Here is a 19,162-nt window from a genome sequence, read left to right on the forward strand (position 1 = left end):
GGAACAGCCTACCCAGAGAGGTGGTGGATTCACCATCCCTGGAGGTTTTTAAGCAGAGATTGGATGTGGCCCTTAGTGCCATGATATAGTAATTGGAGTTGGATCAGGGGTTGGACTTGATGATCTTGGAGGTCTTTTCCAACCCAATCTATTCTATGATTCTATGATTCTATGATTCTATGATTCTATATACCTAAGAAAAGACCAAGGTGAGCAACATTAAAATCAGTCTACTATCTTATTAATGGTTTCACAGATTGGAGATACAATTTAAAACTGTGGAGAGATGAAGTGTTTTGTTGCACTTCAAATTAATAAAATATTTCTTAAATCAATTAGGAAATTGGCACTTGTATTACAGAATAATGGACATTTTAAGAATGCCCCTCAACAGCATAAATATTTCACTTACTTCTGGAATTAGAGACCACTAGAAATTAGAGGGGGATGTGCATACATATACATGTATTTAAATACATACATAAGTATATGCATATTTCCTCTTAATGAGAACTGTATATATATATATATATGTATTGTGACACATTTTGACAGGAGGTATGCAATTGAGGCAGTTATTAAGAAACTGAGCAAATTTAAGAGAGTTTTTGAGAGATGTTTAGATACCTATAAATCTTACAAGTGTATCCTAGTACATAAAGCATTTATTAACTTGTGTAAACATGAGTTTTGCTAACTGAAAGAAATGACTGACAAATGTGTGAAAAATGCTTTTATTCAAACTTTTCCTTAAAATGGGCTTGTTTCTTTTCCTCTCTATTTTTGGAATGAGGATTTTTTATTATTCAGAGCCTAGATTTTCAACTCCCTGTTTATAGAGCTCCCTCTGAAATTAGGTCATGTGTTTGAAATAAATGGGATTTCTGAACATGAAGGATATTGTTTGCAATATGTTTAATGATATTTCAATTTGCTATCTGATAATAATTTGAGTGTCTTGATGCAGGTTTTTCGGGTTACATAAACAACAGGAATGTTGGCAATTTATTTCACCTCCCAAAAAAAGGTGGCAGAAGAACAATGTACCTATAAAATCATTAAAATCATACTGACTTGATCTTGTTAAAATTATTAGCAGAAGCAATATTTTATTTTGTACTACAGATATCTCATCATTCTTTATCGTTTACTGTTGTCAACACAACCCAATTTTTAAATACTCTAGAGGGAGAAACAATTAGAGGAAGATATTACATAATAATTCAATCTTTCCAAGGCCAGACTACTATCCAAAGTGAAGAGAGCAGATACAGTTTATGTAACCTCAATAATGCAGAATGAGACAGGTATATCTCAGACCTGTGCATATTTTCTGCTGCTTTTTAGCTATCACCATTTAAAATCCATCCAACCAACCAACCAACCAAACAAACAAAATCAAACCAACAAAAACAAACAAACCCTAAACAAAACCAAACAAACAAAACCAACCAAAAACGTTTCAAAAGATCATTCCTTAGCAAGGAAATTAGTTTCCATGCATATCACCTGGCAAATTGTATTTTTCCTACTTATGTGTGTAGATCCTACTGGGGGTGATTCTGCCCTCACATTATGTCAGGCTCACTTTGACAGAAAATAATTGCTACTGAAACCTTTTCTGCTGAGCACTAGATAAAAGAAAAGCAAAATTTGAATGTTTTTTTTCTAGCAGAAGGCTTAGGCCTGAGCACTAATATACCACTAACTATATATATTAACTAACTGTCCACATTCTCATATTAAGTTGCCTGATTTTCCTCTAGTGGAGTCTCTGAGGTTATAAAGGCTCTACAAACTAACAAAAAATAACAACATTCTTGTATTTGCCATTATGCTGTGTATTGTTAGGTAAATAAATAGTTAACCTTCAATAAGTTGTGGCAGAAATCTGGGCTATCACTGTTAATAAAACCTACCCATTACCCAAAGAAGCTTTTGTCTCCACCAACTAAATATGCCTCAGAAGAGATGGATGTTACCCAGGTTTACCCATTCTTCTGACTCTTTCCTTTGGCACCAGGCAGATGGAACTTTTTCCAGGGTTGATATTATCAGTGCACAGACAATTGGACATATATAACTTCAGATTTCTTGCCTTTTAGCAATATTACCTCTGACTGGTAGAGGAGACCTCGTGCTGGTCTAATTCCAGGAATAACTCCAAACAGACATCTCAGCCATTCTCCTCAGGAAGAAAAGTCACTAGCCATACACTACTCTGAAACATAGAATTAGTAAGTATATTAGAAAAATGTTTACTCTGAAGCTTATTATTTTTTTTTTTTTACTCTTAATCAAACTCTAAATAACAAAACCTCCTTTCTCTGATTCTATGTGGAATACACTGATACAGATGTGTGCTCCTCCATCAGGATGAATCATTAATTTTGCAGGTAACATGACCCAGAAATAAGTACAAAATAATGTTTCAGATACTTTGCTTTTTAACATTCTTGTTGTAATTAATTTATTTTGTATTAAAGGACAAATGAAATAGAAATAGCAAATGCTCTAAGAAAATGAACAGCATTGTAAAATCCCTAGTTTTAACCCTAGTTCTGATAATATCTTGTACTTGACCTCTAAACAAACTTTACCTCTGTGTATACCTCTATGACTGTGAAAAGGGAATAAAAACATAACTTAATCTTTGCCACAGTGACTGATTGTGAGACCTTTTACCTCAAAGCAGATGTACTGTTTTAAAGCACTATATAATAGGTATTGCTATTAGTGGACGTTCACACAAGGAATCTCTTCTAGAAAAATATTTGCTGAACAAGAAACAGCTTAGAGCATGAGAAATTCGTAAGATAATTTTTCAGAATTGAGCAGCATCTGTTTAGCTCAGCTTGCTACCATTTTATTAGCTGAAGTTCCAAACTATCTTTGGTATCTAACCAGAAAGACCAGAATAAACTCTTTTTCAAGTGCACAGGTACAAGCAATCTGGACTACTCTGAAACTGTCCCATTAATCTTGACACTGTATTTGAGCTCGGGTTTCTTCGATTATTTCTATGGCCCAGGTAACAGGTTGGAGGGAGATTTTTGTCTGAAATAATCTCATTGCTTCACCAGAAAGCATCACGCTCAGGGTGATGCTTGCCAGTGAAGATGCTGACTCACACCTTTGGGCAGCCTGGACAGGGCAGGTCAAGCCATTGGCTTGACAATATTTAGATACTTATCCTAGTGAGAGTGGAGCTAAAGATGAACATAAGGCTTATTTGTCTTTATCACTAGGCCAAATATATCAGCAGGTAGTCCCTGCAGAACTGGATAAAAGGAACGGAGACTTTGATTCAGGTATGTAGGAACCCAGCTCCTGGTCATACATCCATCTGATGGCATCGAATCTCCTTTCCAAATTTGACTTTGTCCATCCCACACACATAAAGCAGAAATTGCATCAAGACACACTCCGAAACACATCAGGTAACTATAAAAGGAAGCAGGCTACTGGAATGTAGCTGCATGCAGTGTCCCAGTACAGAGTGTTAGAAAGACATACTACAGAGATGTAAATGTGCAAGGAAATTTAGGGTTGAGAAAAATTATTTTTAGAGTGCACCTTAATCTAAGTGATGTGGAAGAGTACATATTTCCAACATTCAATAGGTAAAATTCTCAGGATAATAATTGTAATATTACATGAGAATATTCCCCTAGCATAATGATTGTATGTTTTACATCTGGGTAAAGAAATACATTTCTGATACAACCAGTGCTGAATTACTTTATGACTATGCTTAGCACAAGCTGCCATTCTGAAGTTGTAACAAAGTTCAGACTGTCTAAAGAGAAGAGAGATGGAAAAACATTTATCATTTACAACTTCAAGCCAGTGCTATTCATAACCTCAAGACATTCAATGAAGCTATGTAAAATACCTTTTTTCAAATTTCAAATATAAGTAAATGTAGTATAGGTGAGGACATTCACTACCTTTATTCTCCAGATATTGTCATTCTCTGAAGTGAATTCAGTTAGCATTTTACAAGTATGTAATGACATAAAATACAACATTTTTTGTAGAAAATATTTCTCAGAAATGCTTTTCTGATCATATTCAAAACATACTAGTTGTTGGTTTGTTTTCTTTTTTTACCTTTAAAAATGAATCATATCCCAAAGCTGCATTACACATTCAAGAGCTGCTTATCCTTCACCTTATAAATTTACCTTCATATTAGATTAAAGTTTCTTACCCATTTGCTTTGTCTTTCTGGTTGTGTGAGGCTGCAATGCAAGACAGGTTTGTTGCCTGTGTTTGCAGAACTGCCGTAAGAATAATGCCTTGTGCATCCCTGATGTAAGCTGCCTCCTAAGGTCACCTCCCCCATTTGAGTTCAATGGCATGACTAATGCACGTGAAGTTAAGCATGGGCATTCTGCCCTGAGCCAGCAAACATTAGCACAGGGGCAGGGAAGTAAATCCATGCAGAACGCCCCTCGATTCAGTATGGGAGCACAGAAACCTGCCACTGTTGGAACCAGAGTGTTTACAGGAGTGGGACCTTCAAAAGCAATTTAGACACAAAGCATTTCAAATCTTCTTCTGTAGCAACTCATTAAACAAACAAACAAAGAAGCTCTTTACTCAATTTTACTTGATTTCTTAGTAAAGTCATTGCAAATAATATCAAGAGAATAAGACTGCATTCCTCATGATCTGTCACACAAAATGAGAAGCAGCCATCTATACTTTAAATTAAAGGGACCACTCAACAGGAGCATCCCAAACTAAGTCCCTCATTGTATAATGGTTTAGAAGTACAGGTTATATCACTAATGTAGTATTCTCTTACTTTGTTATGTTTGTCCTTCTTAAAGGACAAACATGTTCCAGTATCCTAGTCTTAAAAATAAGTTATTATCTCTTTGGAGCAACTGCTCCTTCAGGCTGAGCTGTGATGGGATTACACCTGGGCAAGGGCTATCTATAGTGAAACACATTTTTCACATGACTAAAAGACCTTCTAAGAGGAACTCAACAAACAAGACCTCGATGCTGCCGTGTGTAATATTATGCATGCGAGTCATCTAAATACCCTGAAGGAGATTCTTGCACGCATAAGTATTTGCAAAATGGAAAGTGACATATTTTTGATGCACAAGAAGGAACAGTTTTGTCTCAATTTCTTATAGCTGTTCTTTTGTTGGATTTTTTTCTTTTCATTTATATGATCTTACTCCTAGTCTTTAGTCTGATGACTTAAATCATATAACCAAGACAACAGAGCTGATTTGGGTTCATTGTCTCTGCTACAACTAAAGGGGAAGGTGGGTACAGAGAGAGAGAGAGAGAAAAAGAGAGAGAAATTGAGTGCATTCACTAGCTCAGAAGATACATGGGATTAAAAAATGTGAAAGCTGCCTTTTTATGTTTGAATACATAAATGTAATGTGTATCTGTATACATGTTTATATATATATATATGTGTGTATTTGCTGGGTATATGCTAGATTCCAAAATACTACAGTTTTTCTCTCATGTAAAGGAGAGAATGTTACACACAAAAAGACTTATTCCACTTATTAGCAACATTTAAGGGATCGCTAAATTTTTATAACATGCATATATGATTCTCCTGCTATATACTGAATGAAGAAAATTAAGTTTCTAATGATTTTACCGTGGACAATAAAAATCAATTTCTTCAAAAGTTAAATTCTTATTAGAATTTCAAACTTCGGAAAACACAGTGTAGTGAAAACCAATATTTTTCCCTTAGATTGTGAGGCTTTTATAAAGTGTTTATAAAGTTTTTTGACTAAATATGAAAACAATTTTTAGAACTTGATTAAGGTCACCCAAAAAGACTTTATTTCATTAACAGTTTTAGCTGCAAGTGCTGAGTTACAGATCCTAGCAACATAGAAATTATATACGAGCTGGAAGAGTAATTATTTGAAATTAAGGTTTGTAGATGTTAAGACTGATTTAAAAATAAATTTTAAAAAATTAATATTTTGCATTCCAAAGGAAACAACTTTCCTGTTTCAGTAGGAATGTTAAAAGAACCCTGTTCAGGCTGCTTAACAAGGGTCACTCCAGCACCAGCAGGTTCAGGAGAGAGTTACATGACTCACATCTCCATCCTCAGGGCAAAGGCCCCTTCAGCATCCTCCTGTATGTCAGCACCCTGCTGCTGCAGATGCTGAACCTCCTTCAGAGCTCGTTCATGCTCTGACAGCAGCCTCAGGCCCTTGCTGAGCTCCCCGTCTCCTATTCACGTCTCTACCGCCTTGCAGCAATTCGGCTCCTGGTGAGTCCTGTTACCCAGGAGACCCGGCTGTCACTCACCACATATCCTCCTCATCACTCTGCTCGAAACAGTTACTCTTGCGCTCCCTGACTTGGTGTACCCTTTATTTGCTCTCCTTCTGTGCATAGGCACTACCATTCCCTCTCTGCGAGCTTATTAATGACCTTTCCCAACAACCCATCCCTCAGCGGCATGTGATGCCAGGCACTACCACCCAGCACCCCTCCTTTGCCCCCCAACCCCTGGGCCCCCACCCTCAACCCCCACCTGAGCTCACCTGTCCCAGGTGATGCTCACAGGTGTTAGTGATGCAGCAGTTATTCCAGTCCCACTACTGCAGCTTGCTGTGGGCAGCATCTGTGCCAAGAATTGCCTTCCTGGCCAAAAAGTGTCACGCGACTTTTATCAACAAAACAACCCCTTCCAGCAATTTCACTGAGTTATCAACTTGGACTTTCATTTTAAACGTTTTTGTTTTTCCTCTCAGATCATGTGTCAAAACATCCCTCTTTTTCATTCCAACTTTCCAAAATGCATTTTCAAGATGGCACTGGAAACAGTATTACAAATAATCCCCTCAGGCACCTATGCCACTTTCTGCAGCTTCATTTGTCTGCTTGCTCTGAAAACCGAAGGAAAAAAAAAACCTGAAAATAAAACCTCAACTCCTAGCGAGATGACCAGTCTTATTTTTTTTACTATTATCTCTACAGTAATACTAACAGCAAAATAACATGAAGCACGGATAATTACTATAAGAAAAAAAAAAACCAAACCAAGCATTAATGTATTCATATTGAAAATCTGGTTTGTAGAAGCCCTATGGGTTTTCATTTATTTCAGCAGAAAGAGTGAGTGCTTATCATTTCTGGAAATATGGACGATAATGGACAAGAAAGCTGTGCTAAAATTTTCAAAGCAATTTGCCAGAAAAGAAAAAACAACCAAGCTCTGCTATCTTTGACTTCCCGCTGAATATCATCAAATCACAGGCTTGAAAAGTACTGTATCTATTCCATGCAGAATAGAAGATTGACTAAAAAGTCTCAACTATGAGTTTGCTACCTCAAAACTTCAGTAGCAAAATACCGCCAAGTTGAAAATAATGTTAAAATAAAAGATTGTATAAGAAGAGTTTAAAATATACCAGAAGGTCTTGTAGAAAAACAGATAGTACCAAGGAAATCAGCATAAAATTATGAAAGTTGTAAACACTGGGGTAGAATAACTCTGTTCAGTGATACAAGGATGTGTACTTATCTACAGTCAAGCAATGCTCATATTTCTTAAACTAAGTAAAGCTGGGCCATGTCAGTGACTGAGGTAAGAGATAGGTGATACCAGATGTGGTTTTTATGTATCACCAGCTGGCATACTTCTGCACAAGTGAGCATTACATTAAACACCCAAGCGAGCAGTCAGTTGCATTACTTTACCAGAAATGTCTTTGTTCAGAACAAAATTCAGGTTCTAGCATTCTGCTGGTTTAAAAAAACCCAAGCATAACAATGAATTGCACGAAAGTCACCATCAGTTGCATAATACTCAGAGGTTTTCCTATTTATCCAGTACTTCAAGGCTTATAAGCTTAAAATTCAAATTTTGATTTCATGCAAATACGTTCTTAAGTCACACAAATTTTCCCAGCACGGAGTCCATTGCAAATGGAGACACGGGTTTTGCAATTGTTTGCAGGATTCCTCAGTTGACAAATCAGCCCTTATTCTGATCTACTCACTGGACTCCAATAAAAAAGCAATCAATGTTTAATCAGATAAAGAGAAAGACTGGCCCCTTCCAAGGGGGGGGCAACAGTCTGGAGCAGAGCCACTCTTCAGTGATGAACAATGAACTCCTGTGTGAAGGGTCTGAATTCTGTATAGACTCATTCCCACAAGAACCTGGTGACTGGATGTAGCTTAGTAGTCAAACAAGCAAGTGAAGAAACACAACTAAAAATGTATATGAGAGAAGCAAAAATATGTGGTTGTCATCTGGCAATGTGATGGCCAGATGTATGAGAGCATGTGTGCACACAGAATTTTCTCTCTTTTTCCTATGCTTCTCATTTTTCAAAGAAACAGTATCAAGTTTGGAATAAATGAAGGAGTACAATTTCTTCTTCTCAATTAAGATTTTGTAGAAAGGTATTAAGGTAGTTAGGAATGACAGCAAGAGAGTTTCTCTATTCCATGCACAAGGATATCATTTCAACTAGAAGTAAGTTCATAGAGGAAAGTTTTGGTATCAATTTTCTGTAGCTCAGAGAAGAGGGAAAGATAAGTAGCAAAGGCATTAAGCTGCACAATTTTACCAAACTGACTTTCAATAATCATGATTTTGTTGGAGACTGACTTATGAGTGGGTAGATTTGCCCAAAATATCAAATCACAAGATTTTTAAAAGAATGAAATATTTTTAAAAATACTTTGTTTTCACTAGCCAAATAAAAAACACAATTGTATTTTTTGTTTCCATTTTTTTCATTGGCTAAGGGTTCTGAAGAATTTTGGTGTACAAATAACTGTGATACAAATTCTTTCCCCATTTAAGAACAGAAGACTCTTGTGCAAAACTCTTAAGTGATGATAATTTAAAATGTTGGGGGACCCATGAGGGTGCCTGGGCCTCTGCCCTTAGATAATACAAGTCGGGCCTGAGGCAAATAGTGGAAGAAAATTTAGATATCAGTGAAATAAATGTCTTCTTGTAAAATTGAGAGATACTTATGTCAGGTCAAATGAAAAATAAAACCAAGACAGTTCCCAAAGGAGAAGATAATAAAAGATATCAACAGAACTAGGGCTAAAACTAGGAGAAGATGCTCTTTCTATATTTGTTTTCATGCAAGATCAGAAAGAACATGGGGAAAAGATGTTTTTTTTTTCTGCTAACTCAAATTAAAATGGTTCTTGAATGAACTTCCCCAATCATTCATTTAATCCAGCATCACTGGATGGATACACCATGATTAATTTTTCTGCCTTGCTCTCCTCAAATAACACTTTGCAGCACATGTGAGTACATTCAGACTAAATACGCACATCAGCCTGGGAACTCTGAGGATACTTTCAATAGAGAGCTATAGATCTACACTTAGCTAACAAACAGCTTTGACAAAGTTTTAAAAAGTTGCCCATAACACTTGAGCAAATAACTATTAATTTACAGATGCAGTTCAAAACTTCATCTAGACTGATTGCAAATACTTCTGTCATTCATTTCAAACAGGTTAGTCATCACTAGGCTTCAGCATCCTAAACCATTCTTTGCATCTATTTTTTCAAGTGAGAAGTATTTGCACATACAGGGAAATTCCTGCTACTTCTTTCACTCAAAAAAGTTTAGCTATGCCCAAAAATTAAATCTTCCTCCAATTACCCTCTATTTCTTAATCTACTTGAGGCCCAACCCACATCTGATGTCCAAGTACAAACCATATTGAAAATCGCAGATTTTCTTTTCTGTATTGAAATTTCAGGATCAAACTACTACTACTATCATTGTTTTACTACTAAGAATACATAGTTTCTTTATAACTTTTTATTTTTTTAAGCATTAAATTTTCTTGAATTTAATTTTTTAAACTTTAGGATTTTTAAATTAAAAATTATAACTTTTTAGGTATTTTTTAACTTTATTAAATTATTCTTAACTCTTTTTTAGCTTTCTTAGACATTGTACTTCCCAAGCAAACATTTTTTTTCCCCAGAGAAATTCACTGTTACTACAATCTCAAGATGAGTTTGATAACACGATGAAATGAGAGCAGAGGTGCAAACCTCATGGCAAAAGCTAAGTAACTCCAGTTATTTAGAGAAAGTAAGTTTACCTTAGGGCTGATTATTTCAATATTTGTAATTTGTAAAATAAATATACTTCCAAACATTCAGAAATATCACATGAATTGCTTTAATTTTAAAGCCAAAACTGGAGTTTAGGCAGAGGTCCTGCTAAGAAGAAGGTGAATCTTCCCTGGTTCAGTTTGCTGAAGATGTGAATGGAGAGGAGGAGTTAAAACGACACAGACAAGGAGGGGAGGAGGCGAGCAGACCACCAAGGGTAACACCATTAGTAGAAAAGAGAGGGCAGAAGCAGGTCAAATGTCTAGGTCAAATAAAGTTTGAATACAAAGATGAGAGCCTTGAATTTAACCACAAGGTGATGAATTTGAGGGCTGTGCAGCACTTAGCAGGATGCACCCAGCATCTTGCAGAATTGCTTTTGGAGACTAAATTTTCATCACTTGTAGGCCACTGCATATTATTAATGACTGCGGAATGACTGCCGGTTCTAAATGTTTGGTAATGTATCTGGAAGGACAATACAGTCTGATTGTCAGATTATTGTCATTAAATAGAAGTGAGGATGATGAAATGAATGAAATGAGGGAAAGGAAAATATGAACTGAACAAAGTGAAAACGTTTCCAATGGTGAATTCTATTAGACTGTATAAAAGTTTCCCAGGGGACATAGTGGACTTCCTGTTCTTTTCAAGAGAAAACACTTTAAGGAACAATCCTTCAGTGGAATAGAAAAACATTAGGTAACCTATTAAGTCTTCACCATCTTTAATTTCTCTGGAACTGAATAGAACCAGAGCAATAGAACAGCATAAAGAAAAAAACAAATATTATTTTAAGAAAAAACTTTTATCCATTAATGTCAGTGTGATTGGCAAAAATGCAGGTAAGAAAGTCTTTTTTACCTTGAGGTGGAAGTACCAAAATTGTTAAGGTTGGTACTTTTGCAAATGAATGTTTGTCCGGAAAAAACATCTGTCCTGAAAACACTTAGTCTCACGAATTAAGAAGCAGTAAGTGATAACAAGACCTAACAAAATCAAGATAATACTGCACACTGTGCAACCTAAGTATTGAATCAGAATAAAAAGCATTTGCATAAAAGTACAAATGTCTGAGAGTAATCCATTGTATTACGTTTCTCTGTGCAAAATACTGCTTTATAGAAGGTGATTGTGAATAAAAAGCCCTAATCAAACCCTACCTGTCCATTATTGAAGAAATTTTTTTGTCTTGAACACTTTGTGTAATTTTGAAAATTAGTTTCTCACAGAACACTATGAAAAATAGTTTGAAAATATTACTCTGTTAATTAAAAACAATTAAATCAATCAGTTCTGTCATACATGAAACAACAGAGAAGTCTTGATATGAAGTCCAGTACTTGGATTGATATCATCCCTGGATCTGCAGGTTTGCAAAGAGAACTCCCAAACAGAAGAGTAAAAAGTGCAAAAAAACAACACTGCTAAGCTTCATGTCATCACTGTCACTATTCTGATCTAGGAAAGGAAGGTTGCACTCTTCCTTTCATCCTCCAAAAAGAAAACCCCATGGTATTGTACAAAGAAATGGTTACACAGAACAGTGACAACCCCATTCTTCAGTGTCAGGGATTTTTTTGTAACATTCTACCTGAGAATATTGTAAAAAAGGTGAAGTAAAACTCATTTGGCCCCATGCCTGCTCTTAAGGTGACACAAGGGCAAGCAGGGAAAAATTATGATCAATACTGTGGGCTAAAAATCACAAACAATACAAGGGCCTGATTGCTGTTACCACTGGAAACCTTCACAATGGCACACTGTAGGTGCTATTCATCCCACACTGCCCTCCTGTAATGATCCTTACATGTGTATTTCCAAATATCAGGAAAGAATTTTCAGGGATCTTCCCTGTAAGCAGGTGCAGCTGCCGTCCCCATGTCATGTTGCCCTTCGTAGTGCATTTGAAAACTGTCTTAGAGAATCTGTATTTAATGGGACAAGTTCAACTCTTTTCCATAGTCATTGCATTCTATTTTCAACATCTTCTCTTAATTAGAAGTTTGCAGATAGCCTTTCAACAACCTCCTGATTTGCTGTGTTTGATTTAGTATGCATAATTTTTTTCACCTCACTGATGAAATATTCTGCATAGTGCCGCTGAAGTGAGATATACAATCATTTAAAACAGAGGCCTAGACTAAATGTTTTTTTGTTTTTTTTTTTTTTTCTAACATAGTGATTTTCTTATTGCTGTTATCTTCAGTGAAGGTATTATTCATGATCCTGGTACAGTTCTATAATAATGGCTTCCGCAGAGCAAATTATTACAGAAACATGCCAGGATGATTCTGTATTCCTTTATTGTTGGAATCTTATATTTTTATTTCAAAATACATAACTAAGTCTATAAAATATGCTTTTATTTCCAAGAAGAAATGCCTAATCCCTATTCATACAACAGAATAAGGGCCAGAAACTGAGTCAGAGAAGCTGAAAGAAGGCAAATTACATATTCTAGTGCAACATCTGTTGTCTCTCTTCATCTCTCACCATGTGAGTGATAATGCCTCAGAAGAATGTCTTGCTTTTGAGAAAAATTATATATCAACCTAAAAGGTTTTTGGCTTATACTGAGGTTGACTTGGCCTCTGAGGATAAACGCATTTCTGAAACTCTTGAGCATTTTGACCCTGACAAAACACTGATTCTCAACATTCTAAACAAAATGCAATTAACTATTTTGGTCAAGAAAGGGTAGTGAATGTAAGAAAAACATGGGTAACAAATTTTTTAATTTATTTTATTTTAAAGACTTTTTACTCCACTTTTTTTCTCTCTTTTTTTTTTTTTTTTTTTTTTTGTGACGGGGGAAAATAAAGCAAAATAAAATATTATAGCATCCCATCAAAACAGTAGTGTGATACCAAGCCTGAGCTGGACCTTGGGACTTTTAAGAAAAGATTTGGTTCATCTAATTATTGTGATTTCTGGTTACCCATACTTTGTATTTGACTGTCTACCGGGTCAGAGGTCTGAAATCCTCTGAAAGCAGATCCTTTCATTTCTTTTTTTTATTATTTTTATTTTAGCATACAATTTCAGATAACTCAAATTAAAAAAAAAAAAAAATTAAAAGTGTTCACTTAGTCAAAGTATATACTAACAAAAGTGATGTTTCTTAGATCTTAAAAAGAGACCGGTTAATTCTGAGACATGACTTCAGGATTTAAGTCAAATTTAGAAACAGCAATAAACAACACCCTGAAACTATAATAAGGTGACAATAATGTCCAACTAGTGTGCATATTTGTTTATAGGTAAACCTGATTAATAAATCTTGGATATATGTATCTTTTTATTGAAACTGAATGGTAAAGAGCTGAGATGATTTAGCCTGCCCTTAAATTCTCCATATTTGGTAGTTTTAGAATGCATATGCACAGATCGAGGTGATCTTGAGAAGTTTTATACTCTACAGGGTTGTAAACGTGTCTTGCCTTTTACTGCTTCTATGATGGCTAAGCATACATAAAATGCACTGTAATTTTGGTCTTGTGATCCTTGCCACAACTAGAAAAAATCTTTAAATAATGATTCCAGCAATATACAAGTTTTCTCATTCACATAAAAAAGAGCAGGGTTTTGTCTTATTTATGCTGGGTTGTTCATTAAAGGAACTGAACCAATTTGGAATATTTGGCTGGTGTGACAGGTAAGTGTATAACCTCACAGCACAAGTGATCCAGACACAGAGATACTTCATTAACTTGAGAGAAACATCATCTGCCAGTAATTGAATGAAAGGGGTGGGAAAGTCAAAAGGTGTGCAGAAGAAAGAGGCAGAAGAGCTTCACAGAGACTCAGGCAGAGAAGAAAATGCTTATTGGAAGATAGAAAGAAAAAACCTATATGAAGATCAGATTGAAAAGAAACCAGAATGGCGAAAGAAAATACATGCAAAACGCTTGCAGGAGTCTTGCTCTGTTTCAAATGAGAGTGGATTAAATTTTGCAGAAAAGGACTACAGATGCATGGCTTACATCAGATTTTACAGAAGAAGGGGTTTTGTGCCTTTACAGTACTCTTACAGATAAAAAGAAAGCTTCAGTTTAAAATTCCAGTGGAATATTTTATCTATCAAATAGCCATATTAAAGAAAGAGCACCTTTAAAGTAGTTTAAGGAAACCTTATTTCAATCATATTTGCTGAGGTTTAAAACACTGTAGCCCTAAAATTATAAAATTATTGATGTCCTATAAAATTCTTAAGTTTAAGATATCTTCAATTTGTACAACTGAAGGACCGCATTGGCTTATGAATTTAAATTCATACAATTTTTCTAAGGACTTATTTTTTTGGTTTGGGGTTTGTTGGTTTTTTTTTTCTGCATACAAACCCTGTAACCACAACCCTAAAAAATTTTCAACCATTGTTGTAGTAGGTGCAATTTCTATAAGTTCCGTAGGAATTATGTATCCAATGCAAAAAAAGCATTGGAACTGATGTCCTGGATCAGATCATCCTCACTATCTGGTTGGATAGCATTATCTTAACAAAAGAAAAATTATTAACAAATAGAAAAGGTCCATAATAAAGTTACTAGTCCAGAAGAAAGGTTTTATTATTTGACTTTTTGATTGTTTATCTGTACACAGTTGACTTCTCATATAATGTGGCTACTCAAGTTGTGATAGTCTATCTAATACTTTGCTAAAGTGTCATCCTGGTTATTGTCTTTGGAAGTGACTTCTAACACATCAATTATGCAGCTAACTTAAGAAACATCACTTCCGTTCATCTTGTTTAAATTATTCCTTTCAGTTTTTCATAATTATTTCATTCATTAAATGCAGTCTGATTTAATTTCTATGGCAGGAGTTACTAAATAACACCTGTAACTGTTTCACTTGTTCAACCATACACAGCTATGTTGAGCAGCTAAAAGCCCAATAGCAGAGACATGGGATAAAAAACATTGCTTTAGAGTTTCCTAATGGATAGGTAGAACCAGCAGCTTTTATATGTAAGGGAATATAACCATGAAGTCAGAAATAATCCGCTGAAATATCAAATTATAAGGAGCATGAATTACAGTTCATTCCAAAACCAATCTATATGTATAGGTAAAATTTTAATATTAGAAAAAATAAAAAAAGGTATCTCAAACTGTAACTGAAACTGCTTATATGAAAAATTAAGCTCTACGACTGATATGTGAATAATACAAAATAAGTGCAAAATATATTTTCCTAGCTTACAAACAAGACTTGGGTCCTTGTTTGTGAAACATATTAAGGTAGCGATATGCATTTCAGTAAACATTACTGATTTTAGTCCCCAGTGGATCAATAATCAACAAAAATTTCGTATTTTCCTCATTTTCTTTGCTCAAGATTATTCATTCCGTAATCTAGAATCCTAAAGACTGTGCTTGAAAAACGCTTCTGATTCTCAGCTACATTTACACTACCTTTGGTAAGTCTGGTTTGTTGCTAATTGGGTCAGTTGCCATTTTTATCTACCACAGCATTTTCTGGGTGCTTCGCTTATGTTTGCAATGCAAACCCACTGTAAGCCTCAAACCCATAACAGTGACACCCTCCCCTATTTTTCGTTATCTCAAAAATACACCTTCATTAGGGGATTTTAAATCTCACTTCTTATTGTTTCTCTGGATTGCTGTATTTATCAAAACATTTTGGTTCCTGTTTTCAAAATGGTTCCATAGTTTCCAAGAGTGTTGGAGGGGTTTTTTGTTTGGGCTTTTTTTCTCTGTAAAACGTTGCACTCTTTTCTCTACAACAACAGAAAAATTCCCAGTTAACCTAACTGAAAAAAATTAGGCTTAGAAGGAAACAGTGCCTAAGCCACTGTGTCCTTATTTTGCCTTCTGTATTATACTCTGCATACTTCTGTTATGGAAACATTCATGGCTGTGTAGACTTTGCTGTGTTTTGTTCTCTGACATAATTTGTTCAATGACATGCACTATATATATATATATATATATACACATAGTGTATATGTATAAATACACACGCTATTTTTTTTACTCAAGACATAACTATATTCAGTGGAAAAGACCTCATGTCAAATCACCCATCTTATTGATGAATTATTGAAGACTTGTGCAATGTTGTGAATAGGTCATGCTAAAAATGTGTCAAGTTTTTTTTTTTTTTTTTCCCATTCTTGTAACTCTAAACAATAATATTTTGGTTTCTTCTGGAGGCTGCATGTACCCTTACAAAGTTGATGTGGTTCCCTCACTATATTCTGAGGGAATCAGAAAGATGCATCTTCTGTGTTTTAGGCTTTCATATATTATGCTCATGAATGTCACAGCCTCTGCATGCCTAAGGCCACATCTGTCAAAGGTAGAACCATTTTTAGCAAGCACGTTAGCAAATATACTACAGGAGTAAGTGTACACAAGATCTTTGTGAGAAGAAATGAACTGCCATTCCTTAGCTGGAAAAAAAGCATTTTTGTTCCCCTTCCCCCAAGTCTCTCCTCAGATTCAAAACCAGATTATTTTGAAGTGTATGCATTTACATATGGAATATAACCCACTAATTTACAGGAATATATAAATAAGTAGGGCTATAAGACAGGACATAAAAGCTGAAATTTTTATCTTTCAGAGAAAACCTAGGTGCCCAAGCGTGTAGCCTGTCCAAGCATAAATAAATCTTATGTGAATTTACCCTATAAGCTTTTACTTACACCACAGTAAATCTAAAGGAACTCAAATTACCTTAATAGCTTTACTCAAGATGTACCCCTTGAACAGACGAGATTAGAATTTGGCCTTTTAACCTCAATTAAACTCTATGCACAAGTTATATCATACCATGAAACTCAGGATGGTTGAATCAGGTCCTCCGCACAAAAAAAAAAAAAAAAAACAAGGGAAATGTTTAGACAACGATTTTCAGAGGAATGTTTAGATCTATAATTGGACTAACAGTCTTAATTATTTACCAGAAATGTAAATTTAGAGTAACTCCAGGCGTTTACTTCTCAGAGTCTCTTTGGTCAAGGAAAACAATGGCAGTTTTCTCCTGACTTGTCCTATCACTTTTGCCCCAATAACATTCCTGTAGTTTTTAAAACACATGTTGAAGTACAGAACTACATTAGAGGCATTCCTCTGTCTTTGAGGCCTTCCTCACGCTGAAGAAATAGAAAAATATTAGTTTTTAGCTTTTGGTCTGAAAAAGAGCCAAAAGCAAAAGCATCCCCCTTAACTTGATTTCTATTTTTGTGTATCATTTGGTATCAACTTCTCTTTCATTTTCCAGCTTTCATACCATTACCACAATATCCTTATCCTATTTTTATGAGACATCAGGTTCTTTCTTTCTTTCAGAGGAATCTCACTTTCTTCCGGGATCATCCTGACCAGGGAACCGATTTCTTAGCAGAACCTCCTACTAGTCAGTGGCAAATTCTAATTCACAATCAATGTCACAATCTGACATTGATTGAAATAGTCTTTGAGAAAATCAAGAAATTAATGATGCAAAATTGGAAGCATATGCAATGTCTTTGGGTTTTGACTACTTTCCAGCTACATAGGGAAAAACAATCAGATTATAAGTGGACTGAGAAACAGACAGAAAAAAAAAAACTCGTATCAATTATCCATGTTAAGACTTTTGTTACATTCCTTTCAATACATTTCATGCTTAGTAATAAAAGAATGCAATTAACAGGAAAGCATTCCTTTTTATTTTGACCACTTTAGAGGAATAATTTACATTCCTAAATGCTCATACATATTTCTCATTTCAAACAACTATTACACCACTGGTACTTTGACAATATTACAATAACTGGGAATTATATTTACATTGTATGTTGCATTACTTTTCTGTTAACTATCCCAAAATACTGCCATGTCTGAACTATTATTTTGATTTTGGTTTAAAATTAGTAAATTAGTTATATATGTTGATTTTGGTACATTGTAGTCAGATTTTTCAGATTAATTTTAAAATTGTGACATCTGTTGATACTTGCTAAAGTTACAAAAATCACTGTAATGTAGCTATGAACCTTTTTTTCCCCATATATTGAATTAAGTACAATGGAAGAACCACCAGAATACCTGAACTACTGCTTTGAAAGATTCATTTGGAAATTAATCTTGGATGCAAAATATATCCTGAAGGAAGAAATTTTAAAACTGTTTGATTTAATCCTGAACTAGACCATCCATAGTTTTAAATTGCTTGTATGCTTGACACCAAAACAAGCTTCCCCAAAATATTGTGATCCAACTGGAAAAATGTTTTCCCTCCTTATTTTAGATGAGTACACCATAGTCTTAAGTGAATATATTTGTGTCAATATTTTTCACTTTATTAAGTTAATTGAGCAAAAAACTCAGCAGAATTTATTTTTTGGGTTTAGTTTTTCTTGTTTGTTTTTGGCTTGGTTTTGAGGGGTTTTTTGTTTGTTTGTTTGTTCTTGTTGGTTTGTTTTTTTGGGGGAGAGTTGTTTGTTTGTTTGATAAGCTAAAATGGTCATGTTTAATAGCCACAGCAATTTCAGACTTGCAATTAAAAAATCTGGGAACTCTATTCTTTATATTAAAGTCCTCTGAACAGAGAACCAGACGTTATCAGCGGAGGAATGTAAACTTAAATAATTAAACCAGTGAAGAAATTGAGGTCTGCACTACTGTCTGTGTAGAATAATAGATGGGGCTTTAGAAATCCAGACTCAATAGCTACTCCTATAGATTACCTGATAATACTGCCAAACTTCATAGTGGCTGCTGTGTCTAAAATCACTTTTAAAAATAAATGGAGACATGATCTTAGCTCTTCATTTCTATAGGCGGGGAATCTACCAACTTTCTGAGCAGGGAAGTCAGTATGTTTGCTTAAATTATTCATTGTCATAGTAGAAAGAATCTTGCTCTTTATTACTCAACCACTTTTTACCTACAGTAGTCACTGGTCTTGATTTTATTTTAATTGTCTAAACTGATAAGAGTGATCTTTGAAATGGATGCATAAATTGGGGAACTGGAAAACAGTGGAAAAATGGCTCTTAGCTTTTTGCTTAACTTAGGTAAGAATACAT

The 19,162-nt window shown here is 35.0% G+C and overlaps 1 long non-coding RNA gene across 2 annotated transcripts in view; it reads right to left on the bottom strand.

The window, feature by feature from the left end:
* The window catches only part of LOC114073810, a 93,695-nt gene that overhangs the window by 39,858 nt on the left and 34,675 nt on the right, over nucleotides 1-19,162 (bottom strand). Inside the window, exons 3-5 of one of the 2 annotated variants that reach the window (XR_003574396.1) lie at nucleotides 6,552-6,651; nucleotides 2,115-2,221; nucleotides 1,075-1,079 (exon numbers count right to left, since the gene is read on the bottom strand). This is a non-coding gene — a long non-coding RNA (uncharacterized LOC114073810). The remainder of the gene's footprint in view (nucleotides 1-1,074; nucleotides 1,080-2,114; nucleotides 2,222-6,551; nucleotides 6,652-19,162) is intronic. The other variant, XR_003574397.1, reaches the window with a different exon arrangement.

Source organism: Empidonax traillii, unplaced genomic scaffold (assembly GCF_003031625.1).
Source record: "Empidonax traillii isolate 1590-97213 ecotype Southwest subspecies unplaced genomic scaffold, ASM303162v1 scaffold4:size3804566, whole genome shotgun sequence".
Lineage (NCBI taxonomy): Eukaryota > Metazoa > Chordata > Aves > Passeriformes > Tyrannidae > Empidonax > Empidonax traillii.